The following is a 12,334-nucleotide window of genomic DNA, read 5'->3' as shown; positions in this document are numbered from 1 at the left end:
CAAACACATTGAAATTGATCTTGTCCAAAAATCACATTTGTACCATTTGGCTGTTGCATTTTACACTGTGATCAATTTTTGGGGTAATTATTTTGAATGAACAGAAAATAATGTGTAAGGAACAGTCAAATTATTAATTGGTGTCACTGGTTAGAGAGGTACTGTCAAGAATAAGAACTGATAATTACTCTGGAGGTATTTCAAAAGTCTAAGAACCGAATATTCACACTACCATCAGGTTCCATTAAAGTCTGCTGCTCCAATGAAAGCAATATGTAATGAAGTGCTCGAGGAAGAAAAGCTAGCAAGAAATATTTGAAATGATCAGAAAGTTTGGGGAATTAATAATAGTATTATTGATTATGGCTCACAAGATAATGCTGTTTTTCTTTCATGAATCCAAAAATGACTGATCAGACAATTTTTGTGGAGACAGGCAATATGGCCCATAAAGCATTTGTTGTCATTTGAACAGTCTGGTCATGTGTCATTAAGTTCAGATCATGGATTGTTCCTTGCACAGTTCTTGCTTATCTTCTTCGCTTTGTCTCCAAATGCTGTTCCTTCTCACAGATTATGCAACTATCTGATTCAGTCCAGGTTGATAGTCTCACCTGCATTGGAGGCAATGCAGTATGACTTAATGTTGAACTTCAGTAAAGCCTTAAAATGTTTCCTCCTCTGGTGCATCTCCCTTAACTGAGCCATCAGAAGAATACTTGTTTTTGGATCCTGATATCGAATATCTGAAATACATGGCTAGTTGAAACCAGCTGATGGTGCATGATCGTGGTTGCAATGCTGTGGTGTCTGCATATAAGGCAGCATCAATATTATTGTGCCTGTCTTCTGATAAGTTATGTAATATGTTTGGCAGGCAGTGTAGATAGTATGAGAGTGCTTTGAGATGCCTCTTGTATATCACATGTTTCAGCTGTGTATTGAGATAGGGATCATGACCACATGGTAGACTGTTAGCTTGATTGCAGTCTTGATGACATGATATTCAAACGCTCAATTTCTTAGGTGGCTAAACACTACACCATCAGAATTCAGGCATTACTTGATTTCTTTGATATTGTCAGCCCTCTGTACAAGATAACCTGAGGTTACTGGAATTGATCCATTGTTTCCAGGCAGTCTTTTCTCCATTGAATTTGGCTTGGCTGCAATTGCAGAGCTGTGGGCATGAAAGACTATCATCTACTCCAAAATCTCACCTGCCTGTAGCACAGAGGTTGGCTGCATAGAGCTGGATACATTTGAACATTGACAGGAGCCACTTTGCCAACAAAGCAATTATTTCCAGCGAGGCTGCCAAATAATCTCTAATTGATAATGTAATCACCGTAGTTTCAAGACTGCCTCTATCACATAGTCAGACAATTCTCTTCCTCCCATCCAATTTGTCTGAAAGCAGGAATACATTAACAATTTATCTCAATGCACCTCTCCATTGTTATCCCAATGCCGTAATCCCATTTCCAAGAATGTCAACACTCCATCCCAGACCAAGTCTCTTGATACATACTCCTGAATAAATCTTCTCATAATTGTTGTCCTTGAAAAGTTGTCACAACGTTGCCATGCACGATAACAAGATAATAAGAAACAGCATTCATTGGATCTCAGAGCTTATGTCTGTTGCTATAGTGATTCAATGATTGTATTACCTGATATGATATTCAATGGCCTTACTTTTAGAGTGCAAACTATGACAGCACAAGGGAATAATTACGTTTTCATTTCAAAATTCCATTGTACCTGATAAAAGATTAGACAAATTCCTGTGTGAATCAGATCTATTATTTTGCTGTGACAACACAATTATCAAGTGAGTAATGTTTCCTTTATCCATTACATTCAATGTGAAATACACAAAGGGAGTAATCATTAACATTTTGCAGAATTTGTGACTTAGTGTCTGTGATCTTGGCAATATAGCTATTAACCTACATGCTGGATGTTTGAATTTCTGCTTCATTTAATTTCCTTCTCAAGGCTATCTGGGTTACATTTTGACTTTGAGCTTTTCTGCCATCACAGAAAATATCAATCACAATTGAGTTAAAAACAAATGTGATATCCACAGGCGTGAATGAAAATGCAGGAATGCAGAATCAAAAGTAGCTAACAAGAAAATATAAGGTAAAAGCAACTGTAGGCTTTGAGAATCAAAATGAAATTATGTCTAATTATGTACAAGATTTCAAGACTTCATCCAAAATCTTTCAAAATAACCTTCCACATAATATCAAATAAATTCTTTGTTAATTCATTATTAATCTTTCGGACATACATCTGTCCTGGAAGGCATCAATAAATGAAAAGTTTAGTCTATGTTTGTTATTTTTCTGTAGATTAAACAAAACCAGAAAAAATGCAACATAGTGATTATGTCACTTAAATCTTGATCACTCATGACCTTTGATGTGACAAAAAAACTCTCAAAAGATGCTGAGAACACAGATTTTTGGTCTGATTAAGAACTGAGTTGGAAGATGACAGTGATAGAAAATTCAGGTAGTGCAACATGGATGTTGTTTACTTGCATTTCCAAAAGGCACTTGATAAAGTACCACACAAAATATTCTTGTAATATAAGGCCTCATCAGGTTAAACAATGAAGAATATGGAATAGTATGGCACAGGAACAGGCCCTATAGACCATGCTGCCAATCTAAATTAATCCCATCTCCCTGAATAATGGTCCGCATCCCTGTACTTTCTACCCACTCAAGTGTCTATCCAAATGCCTTTAAATGTTGCTATTTTTTCTGCTCCTACCATCACCCTAGCAGCATGATCCAGGCACTATGCTTAAATAAACTTGCCTCACACACCTCCTTTAAACATTCTCTCTCACCTTAAATCTGTGCCTGCTGTTATTGACATTTCACCCTGGAAGAAAGAGTTCATCTATCGATGCTTCTCAATTTTGCGTACTTCTAAAAGATAAATTTAAGTACACTTAGGAAAAATGTGATTAAAACTAACACATAGGAGTTATTCCTTATGTAAGGCATTTGTATAATACACTTGTTAGACTGCAACGAGTGTATTGTGTACAGTTCCGAGTGCCACATTATAAGAAGGATGTAAACACATCTCATGTGTTAGCTTAAGTCTGAACTCGCCTGAGCCATAACACAATAAAACCATCAACTTTAGTTATGTCTTAGATCAAATAGTTTATTAATTTTTTATTGAATAGTCATTCAATCATAGCAGGAATTGTATTCTATTCTTTAAAAGCTGTGGTGCACTAAACTAAACGAGTCTTATGAATGGTTTAAAGAAAAACAAAATAGCATAAATAGGGTTTATGGTTAATATACTCTGAACTAAACCACATTAATCTTGAAATTGTAATTTCTCTACATGCATGCATTGGAGAAAGTGCAAAGAAGGTTTGAAGAAGCGATTGAAAAAAATTGGCCAATATTCTTTGGCATTTAGGGGAATTAAATATGATCTCATTAAAACATAACATTATAAAGGAGATAACATGGTGTGAAGCTTGATGAACACAGCAAACCAAGCAGCATCAGAGGAGCAGGAAAGCTTGATGTTTCATGTCGGAACCCTTCTTAACGGGGGAGGGGAAGGGGATTCTGAAATAAATAGGGAGATGGGGGAAATGGATAGAAGGTGGACAAAGGAGAACATAGGGTGAAAGGAGACAGTAAGGTCAAAGAAGCAGGGTTAGAGCCAGTGAAGGTGAATGTAGGCAGGGAGTTGGGATTATAAAAAGGAGCCTGACAGCACAAACACAGATCATTTCCACTGACAGATGATGCTAGAACAAAGGGACACTTTCAGGAGGAGAGGCATATTGTTCAGGACTGAATTAAGAAATTTATTTGCACAAAGGATTTTGAATCTTTGGAATTGTCTACTTCAATACTCTTTGGATATTCAGCATTTGACTACATTTCTGCTGAGGCAAATCTTTTTGTTTAGAAAACAAAAGATATAGAGAGTGGGTGGGCAGGCAAAGTTGAAACTCCGTGTCAGCCTTGTATTGAATGGTAGAGTAGAATTGATGGGCTACAACATTGCTCATCCTCTTGCTGTTATATTGTGTTCTTATATTTCTGCCATGGTCTCCAATATTTTCATTCTCCGTGGTTCTTCAAGGTAGCTGCAGGCTGGTCCTTTCTGATCTACCCAATGAAAATGGCAGTGAAAAGGCAGAACCCAGGCTTTCAACTGATCTGTTGTTTACAGGTCCACAATAGGAAATGTAGGGTTGTAGAATTTCAAAAAATGCATCATCCTATAATCAGGACATGTCTGTATCGGACTTCCTCACTGTTTCACATGGTGCTGCTGTAGTGCCACCACAGTAGCACTGCTGGGCTTTGAGCAAAGCAAGGGCTCCGTTAGTGACGGGATTAGTATGCTCAACCTAGACATTTAGGTTCATTGGACTTTTTAAAGTGGAACACTGTCATAAGGTGGATAACCCTGGTCAGTTACTTATTGTTAGAATTACACACCTGTGAAGATTCCACTTAGTTCTTCCTCATCTGTTGAGCTCATTTGTTTCAGTATTCTCATGGGCCTTGAAATCAGCTCTTTTTATCTTCTTCCTTGTTAATTCCTGTGCACCTATCTCAGCTCTCTGTAAAACCAAAGTCTACTCAAAACTTGAGTACTAATTCCCTGTATACAAAGGCACCTTCACCCTAATAGGTGGTTGTTCATATGCTGCTAACATTCAGCTACTCTCCCACCATCAATACTTATTATGTTATCCTGCATTTTGTTAATTCTTTCATTTGCTAATGCACAAATATTGTAATCCTCCATTGTCCTTCAATCTCATTGTCTGAAAATCAGTACTATTCACTGTCTCAGTCTTTTTTATTCTCAGGTCCTTGGATCACAGAAACTTAAACACTAATTTTATTTCTTTTACTGTCAACTTAAGGTCTCAAAACTAAGTTTTCTGCCTCATTCTTCATTATTAGTTTCTGTATTGGCATGCTGGATAGAAAAGGTAAGAAGTTGTCTGTGGTTGTAGTTTAAGTCCTCTATCAGTGGTTACCCTGCATGGCAATAATACAGGAAGAAATAAATGGGAAATCTAAGGAATATTTTGCAAGTAAGGAAATAGACTGACTAACACATACATGTAGACTGGATGAATCAGGTTGGCAAAGTTAAAGTTAGTTCATAGAGTGCATCGAACAACTATTTAGTGCAGTGAATTCTACAGCAAATCAGGGAAAGGCTATTCTTGACCTGTTATTAAACAATGAGGCAGATTCATCAATAAATCATGTTAAATGAGCATCTGTGCTCATTATGACATAATCAAACTTCACAATTAGTTTGAATGGGTGAAGTGCAGGATTAACGTCAGTGTACTAAAACTGAATGATGCTTTTGAGATTATAACACCATGTAGGCAGAACTAGCTATAGTGACTTGTGAACTAGGTTGGACAGAGATGCCGTAGCAGACCCCACCTGTAAATCAAGAAACACATAGGAGTGACTTAAAACAACAACAATTATCAGAGAAAACAAAAAGAAACAGGAATAGGCCATACAATTTTTTGAGCTCATTCTGCCATGCAATGAGATCATGGCTTACCTGTGGTCTAATTACATATACCTATCTTGCTGAGAGGCAAGATAATAAAGTGTGAAGCTGGATGAACACAGCAGGCCAAGCAGCTCTCTGATGAAGGGTCTAGGCCCGAAACGTCAGCTTTTGTCCTCCTGAGATGCTGCTTGGCCTGCTGTGTTCATCCAGCTTCACACTTTACCTTGGATTCTCCAGCACCTGCAGTTCCCATTATCACTGATGCATTATTGCTGAGAGGCAAGTTTTTTTTAAAAAACAGAGGGTGGTAAGTGCACGGAACACACTGCCAAAAAGTGGGTGGTGAAAGTATATACAATAGTGACATTTAAGAGGCATCTCAATATCTACATTAATAGACAGTGAATAGAGGGAGTCTGATCGCATGGAGACAAAAGATCTTGAATTTAGAAAAGGCGTCATTCCTCAGCGTAGGCTCGGTGTTCTGTGCTGTACTCATTTTTCTTTGTTCTTTGTAGATTTTTGAAAAGAGAGTCTGGGAAATTAATGAGGAAATTAGAAAACTTCAAATGAATTGAAAAGATATTTTGCACTGGTATTTCATGGAAATTGTTGTAAGTCTGGAAGTGGAAGTGCTCACTCAGGAAAATCACAAATCAGGGAAGTGGTCCTGAGAAAATTGTTGGAGGTGCAGCTGACAAGTGCCTGGGCTCCTGATGGTGTTTTTTTTTTAAAACTCTTTGCTAAAGTCTAACTAGACAGAGATAGTTGATGCATTGGTTTTAATTTACCAAAAATGCCTAGTTCCTAGGGAGGTTCCATTAGATTGAAGAATAGTGAATGTAACTTCTTTATTCGAGGAGGAGAGAACAAAGTACAGGCAAGTTAGCTTTTCATTTGTCATGGGAGAAGTTCGAAATTATCATTCAAAATGAGTGGCAAGCTGAATCCACCATCTGGTTTCTGTGTTCATTTCTTTGACATTTGGCTCATTTGGTGAGATTGCAAAGTAGAAAGCTGAATATTAAAACGAGATGAGTCGAACCATCAGCAGGGCACTTCACAAGCGATAATCACCCTGAATTGAAATCTCACCACTACTAACTGAGAACCTGACCACACCATTTGTGACAAACTGGAAATATGGTGTGAGATACTCCCAAGGGTGAGATGGGCCTTGCCTGACTCATATTCCAATTGTGTCACAAATCTTATAATAACCAACATTGCAGTTACATCTGTCCATGACAGTAGTGGTAAGAGCGACCATCGCTCAGTCCTTGTGGAGACAAGTCCCGCCTTCACATTAAGAGCAACCTCCATTGTGTTGTGTGGCACAATCACCATGCTAAATGGGACAGAATTCACAGATCTAGCAACGTAAGATTGAGCATTCATGAGGCACTGAGCCATCAACAGCAGCACAATCGTAATCTAACTCAATCAGTAATCTCAAGCCCGGCATATCCCCCACTCAACCTTTACCACCAAGCCAGGGGATCAACACTGGTTTGGTGGAAAGTGCAGGAGGGCATGCCAGGAGCAGCTCCAGGCATACCTGAAGATGAGGTATCAATCTAGTGAAGCCAGCAAACAGGACTATTTGCACGCCAAACAGTGGCAGCAGCAAGTGATAGACAGAACGAAACAATTGCATGACCAACAGATCAGATCTAAGCTCTACAGTCCTGCCACATCCAGCCATGAATGTCACAGACAATTAAACAACTCACTGGAGGAGGAGGCTCCACAAATATCCCCATTCTCAATAATGTAGGAGCCCAGCACATCTGTGAAAAAGATAAGGCTGAAGCATTCTCAGTAATCTTCAGCCTGAAGTGCCAAGTAGATGGTCAATCTTGTCCTCCTCTAGTGATCCCCAGCACTACAGGTACCAGTCTACAGCCAATTCAATTCACTCCATGTGATGTCAAGAAACAGTTGGAGACACTAGATACCACGAAGGCTACAGGCCCTGATAACATTTTGCCAATAGTACTGAAGACTTGTGTTCCAGAGCTTACTGCTCCCATAGCCAAGCTGTTCCAGTACAGTTACAACACTGGTATCCAGCCAACAATGTGTAAAATTGCCCAAGTATATCCTGTACACAAAAAGCAGGACAAATCTAACCTGGCCAAATACCGCTGCATCAATCTACGCTCTATCAATCAGTAAAGTGATGGAAGGTGTCATCAGCAGTGCTACCAAGCAACACCTGCTCAGTGACACCAAGTTTGGGTTCCACCAGGGCCATTCAGCTCCAGATCTCATTACAGTGTCTTGGTTCGAACATAGACAATCAAGCTGAATTCCAGAGTTGAGGTGAGTGTGACAGACCTTGATATCAAAGCTGCATTTGGCCAAATGTAGCATCAAGAATCCCGAGCAAACTGGAATCAATGGGTGTCGGGGGAAAACTCTGGTGGTTGGAGTCATATTTGACTGTTGGCAGTCAATCATCACAGCTCCAGGATATCTCTGCAGGAGTTCCTCAGGCTAGTGTCCGAGGCCCAACCATCTTCAGCTGCTTCATCAGTGATCTTCCCTGCATCATTAGGTCAGAAATGGGGTTGCTCACTGATGATTGCACAATGTTTAACACCATTTGTGACTCCTCAGATACTGAAGCAGTCCATGTTCACATGCAAGAAGATCTGGACAATATCCAGGCTTGGGCTGACAAGTGACAAGTGGCAAGTGACATTCGCACCATACAAATGCCAGGCTATGACCATGACCAATAAGAGACAATCTAACTACCATCCCTTGACATTCAATGGTGTTACAATCACTAAATCCTCCATTATTAAAATCCTGGAATTCCCTCCCTAAAAGCATTGTGGGTCAACCCACAGAAGGAGGACTGCAATGATTTAAGGCAGCAGCTCACCACCACCTTCTCAAGGGCAACTAGGGATGGGCAAGAAATGCTGACCAGCCAGCGACACCTACATCCACACAATTGAACAGAAAAAAGAAATTGCTCTGACACATAAGAGATTCTACCCTTTTTGAACATTGAGATTAGCTTTCATTCCAGATTTTCTTAAATCAATATAACTAAAGTTTCACTAGATATGGTGGGATTTTAGCATTTGTCCCCAGAAAATGGGAAATTTGGAGAATGTGAATTTGTTCACTTTAGCTGGAAGGACAGAAAAGCAGAATACTACTTAAAATGAGAGATAATGGATGCTGATAATCCGCGATAAGAAAGTGTGGAGCTGGATGAACACAGCAGGCCAAGCAGCATCTTAGGAGCGCAAAAGCTGATGTTTCAGGCCTAGACCCTTCATTAGAAGCTAGCTACTAAAAAGAAGAGGGATTGCAAGTTGTATAGGTATCCCATGTTGTGAATCATAAAAGGTTATTTTGCAGATATTATTAGTAATTCAGAATGTAAGTGGAATGTTAGCATTTCTTCCAAGGACAATAGAGCGTAAAAGTGGGAAAATTTTTATTGGGAGAATAAAGGTATAATCGAAATATAACCAGTCCAGAGAAGGCTCAATCAACTCATTTCCAGTTTAAAGTACATAGAGAAAGATTAAACCAGTGGGCCTATACCCACTGGAGCTTCGAAGAATGAGAGGTGATCTTATTCATACATATATACTAAGAAAACTTAATAGTTTGGATACTGGGAGTATGTTTCCTACTGTAAGGATGACTAGAAGTAGGCAATGCTATTTAATCATAGTAAACATGGGAAGGATTTTCTTCCAGTGGTCACTTGTGGTGGTTAGTCTTATGTGGAATTATCTTCCACAACATGTAATGGAGCCTGTGTCATTGAATTTATCTGGAGCCAAGTAAGATTGGCTTCTGATAGGTAAAGGGAATTTTAGGTGTTAGACAGCAGACTTAAATTTTTAGTTTGTACCATAACCAGATCAACCATGATCTTATCACTTGGTAAAGCAGGTGAGAAGAGCTGAATGATCCATTCCTGCTCCTAAGTCCTGTACCTCTGTGTCTGTCCTGATTGTACTAATCTTGACACTGTCTTAATCTTCTGATAATGATATAAGTTTTTAAAAAGTTTCTCATTTTTCAAAAAGGTCAAATTTACATTCAGGAATCAAGACTGGTTTTATCACTAAAGGATGGAAAATAAAACAGCAAATCTATACAAAGATTGGTTTTATGGCATCACAAAATATCATAAGTTCCTATTCATACCATTGCATTGTATATCTAACAAACATAAGGGACAATTCTTGAAATGACTTACAATGAAGACTATGATCATTTGGCACAAAATTTATTAGCTTGCAATCCATAGGTAGAGGTGAAAAAGATCCTGAACTTTCACATCGCCTTCATTTCATAGAGATATCTATTTATGGATTTCAGTTGTAGTCTTCCACGTATAAATCACAATGCTGATAATAGTTCCTCTTTTGAATTTAGTTGAGCTGAGCATTTTTAAAATTTCTGTTTTTTAGTTAGTATCACATAACCTTCTAACATATAATATCAACCGGCAATTAATCATGTAGAATCTGCTGTGGAATTATTTAGCAAAAATTTAACCAGTTTAAATATTATTCTAAATAAAATACATGCATCTAAATTAGGAGTAGTCATAGGCCATTCAATCCTTCAACTCTTGATGGTCAATGATGAGATCTTGCTGATCTGTGCCCTCAGTTCCACCTTCCTGTCCATATTCCATATCCTAAATCTCCCTTGTCAATTAAGCTAACTCCACCTTATAAACAAAAACAGAAGTTACTGGAAAGGCCCGGTAGGTTCAGCAGCATCTGTGGAGAGGAATCAGAGTTAATGTTTCTTGTTTAATGACCCTTCCTCACAACTGATGGTCACAAGGAAAATGCTGGTTTTAATGCAGAACATAGGGTGGAGGGGATGGGGTAACAGTAAACAATAGGTGGAGATAGAACCCAAAAAAGAGAAAAACCCCTGGACAGCAAAAGGAGTAGACAACAATTGGCCTGGATGATGAGTAGCTAGTAATGGACAATTACTGGCTAATGATGGGTGGTGTGCAATTGTAGACAATGCAATAACAAGACCTGGTGTGTGGGGATTAGGGTAAACAAATGTGAAGTTGTCTTAAGCCCTAAAATTGCTGAACTCAATACTGAGTACAGAAGGCTTTAAAGCTCTAAGCAGAAAATGAGGCGCTATTCTTTCAGCTTGCGCTGAACTGCGTTGGAGCACTGCAGGACACCGGAGAAAGAACTGTTGGTCATACAATGTGGTGGTACGCTAAAGTGGCAGACAATTGAAAGTTCAAGGTCTTTTTTGCAGAAAGTACCTAAGTTTTCCGTGAAGTGGTCACCCAGTCTACATGTTTTTCCCTGTGTAGAGGAAACCTCATTGTCATCAGCGAATGCAGTTGACTAGACAGAGTCAAGTGCAGGTAAAACATTGCTTCACCCAATAGGTATGTTTGGGTCCTCGAAGGGGGAGTAGTAAACAGGTGCTGTTACACCTTCTGTGATTGCAGAGAAATGCACCATGGAGCTGTTGGGGAGGTTTGGGAGTGAAGGAGGAGTGGACCAGTGTCCCAGATGGAATGGTCCTTGCAAAAGATTGACAGGATGGGAAGGAGAATGTGTCTGATGGTGGCTTCCCACTGGAGGTGGTGAAAATGGTGGCTAATGTTCATCTTCAGAAATATTCAATGACTATTGCATCCTTTGGTCTCTGGCAAAGAGAGCTCCATGGATCAACAATACCGAGATAGATACTGAAGTTATTGTTTACATTTCTCCTCCTGATTAAGCACTACATTTGGACACAGAACATCCCTGGAGCTATCATATCTGTCGCTGTAACTTTTCCAGAAGCATAACAGAAAACCTGCTTGTGTATGATTGGAGCAACCCAGACAAAGCAACTGACTGTGAAGGCCAAGTACCTTCTAAATTAATATAATTAGAGAACTAAATCAAAGTTGAATAAGGATAATCTAATAAATTTTGAAAAAAACCAAGTTCCAGGTCTGAAATTTCCTCTCAGCTGTTCCCATTCCTGCTACCAAGACTGTCAAAACTGCATTGTTATAAACTCTAATTACATCAAATAGGGTTATCACTGCACTTAGAGTCAGAGTTTTTACAGCATAGAAAGAGGCCCTTAGCACATTATGTCTGTATTGGTCAACAAACAACTATCTATTCTGTTCGCAAGGGAACTCCAAGCATTGCCACTCTAATGAAAATACGTATTTTGCATAATTATCTGGACCAAAGTGTCAGGAACCTTTCACCTTCCAAATAACAGATTTTATTAAAATAATTTTTGTTTCCTTTAGCTACTAGAAACTGTACAAAATTGATATTTGTGTTCCAATGGCCTGGTGTTCATAGCAGAGTCACAGTCCAGAGGGAAATAGGAGGAGGTATCTAGGAGGTGGCACTACAGAGGTCCAGACAATATGAAAATTGCATCTACTTGACAATGTGGAAATTGCACAAGTTTGGCCTGTACATAAAAAGCAGATCCAAATCCAACATTGACAATTACTGCCCCATCTGTCCACTCTGAATCATCATTAAAGTGATGTAAGTGATGGATGCCATAATTTTCTGCTTCACAAGACCCACTTTGGGTTTCGCTCAGCTCCTGACATCATTACTGCCCTGGTTCAAAAATGGATAAATAACAGCTGAAATCAGGAGATGACGTGAGAATGACAGACCTGGATTTCAAGGCTACATTTGACTAAGTGTGGCATCAAGGAACCTGACCAATCTGGAGTCAATGGGAATTGATGAAACACTGTCTGATTAGAGTCATTCCT

The sequence above is a fragment of the Stegostoma tigrinum genome, chromosome 1 (genome assembly GCF_030684315.1).
Source record: "Stegostoma tigrinum isolate sSteTig4 chromosome 1, sSteTig4.hap1, whole genome shotgun sequence".
Taxonomy (NCBI): Eukaryota; Metazoa; Chordata; class Chondrichthyes; order Orectolobiformes; family Stegostomatidae; genus Stegostoma; species Stegostoma tigrinum.
This window is presented reverse-complemented; position numbering follows the sequence as displayed.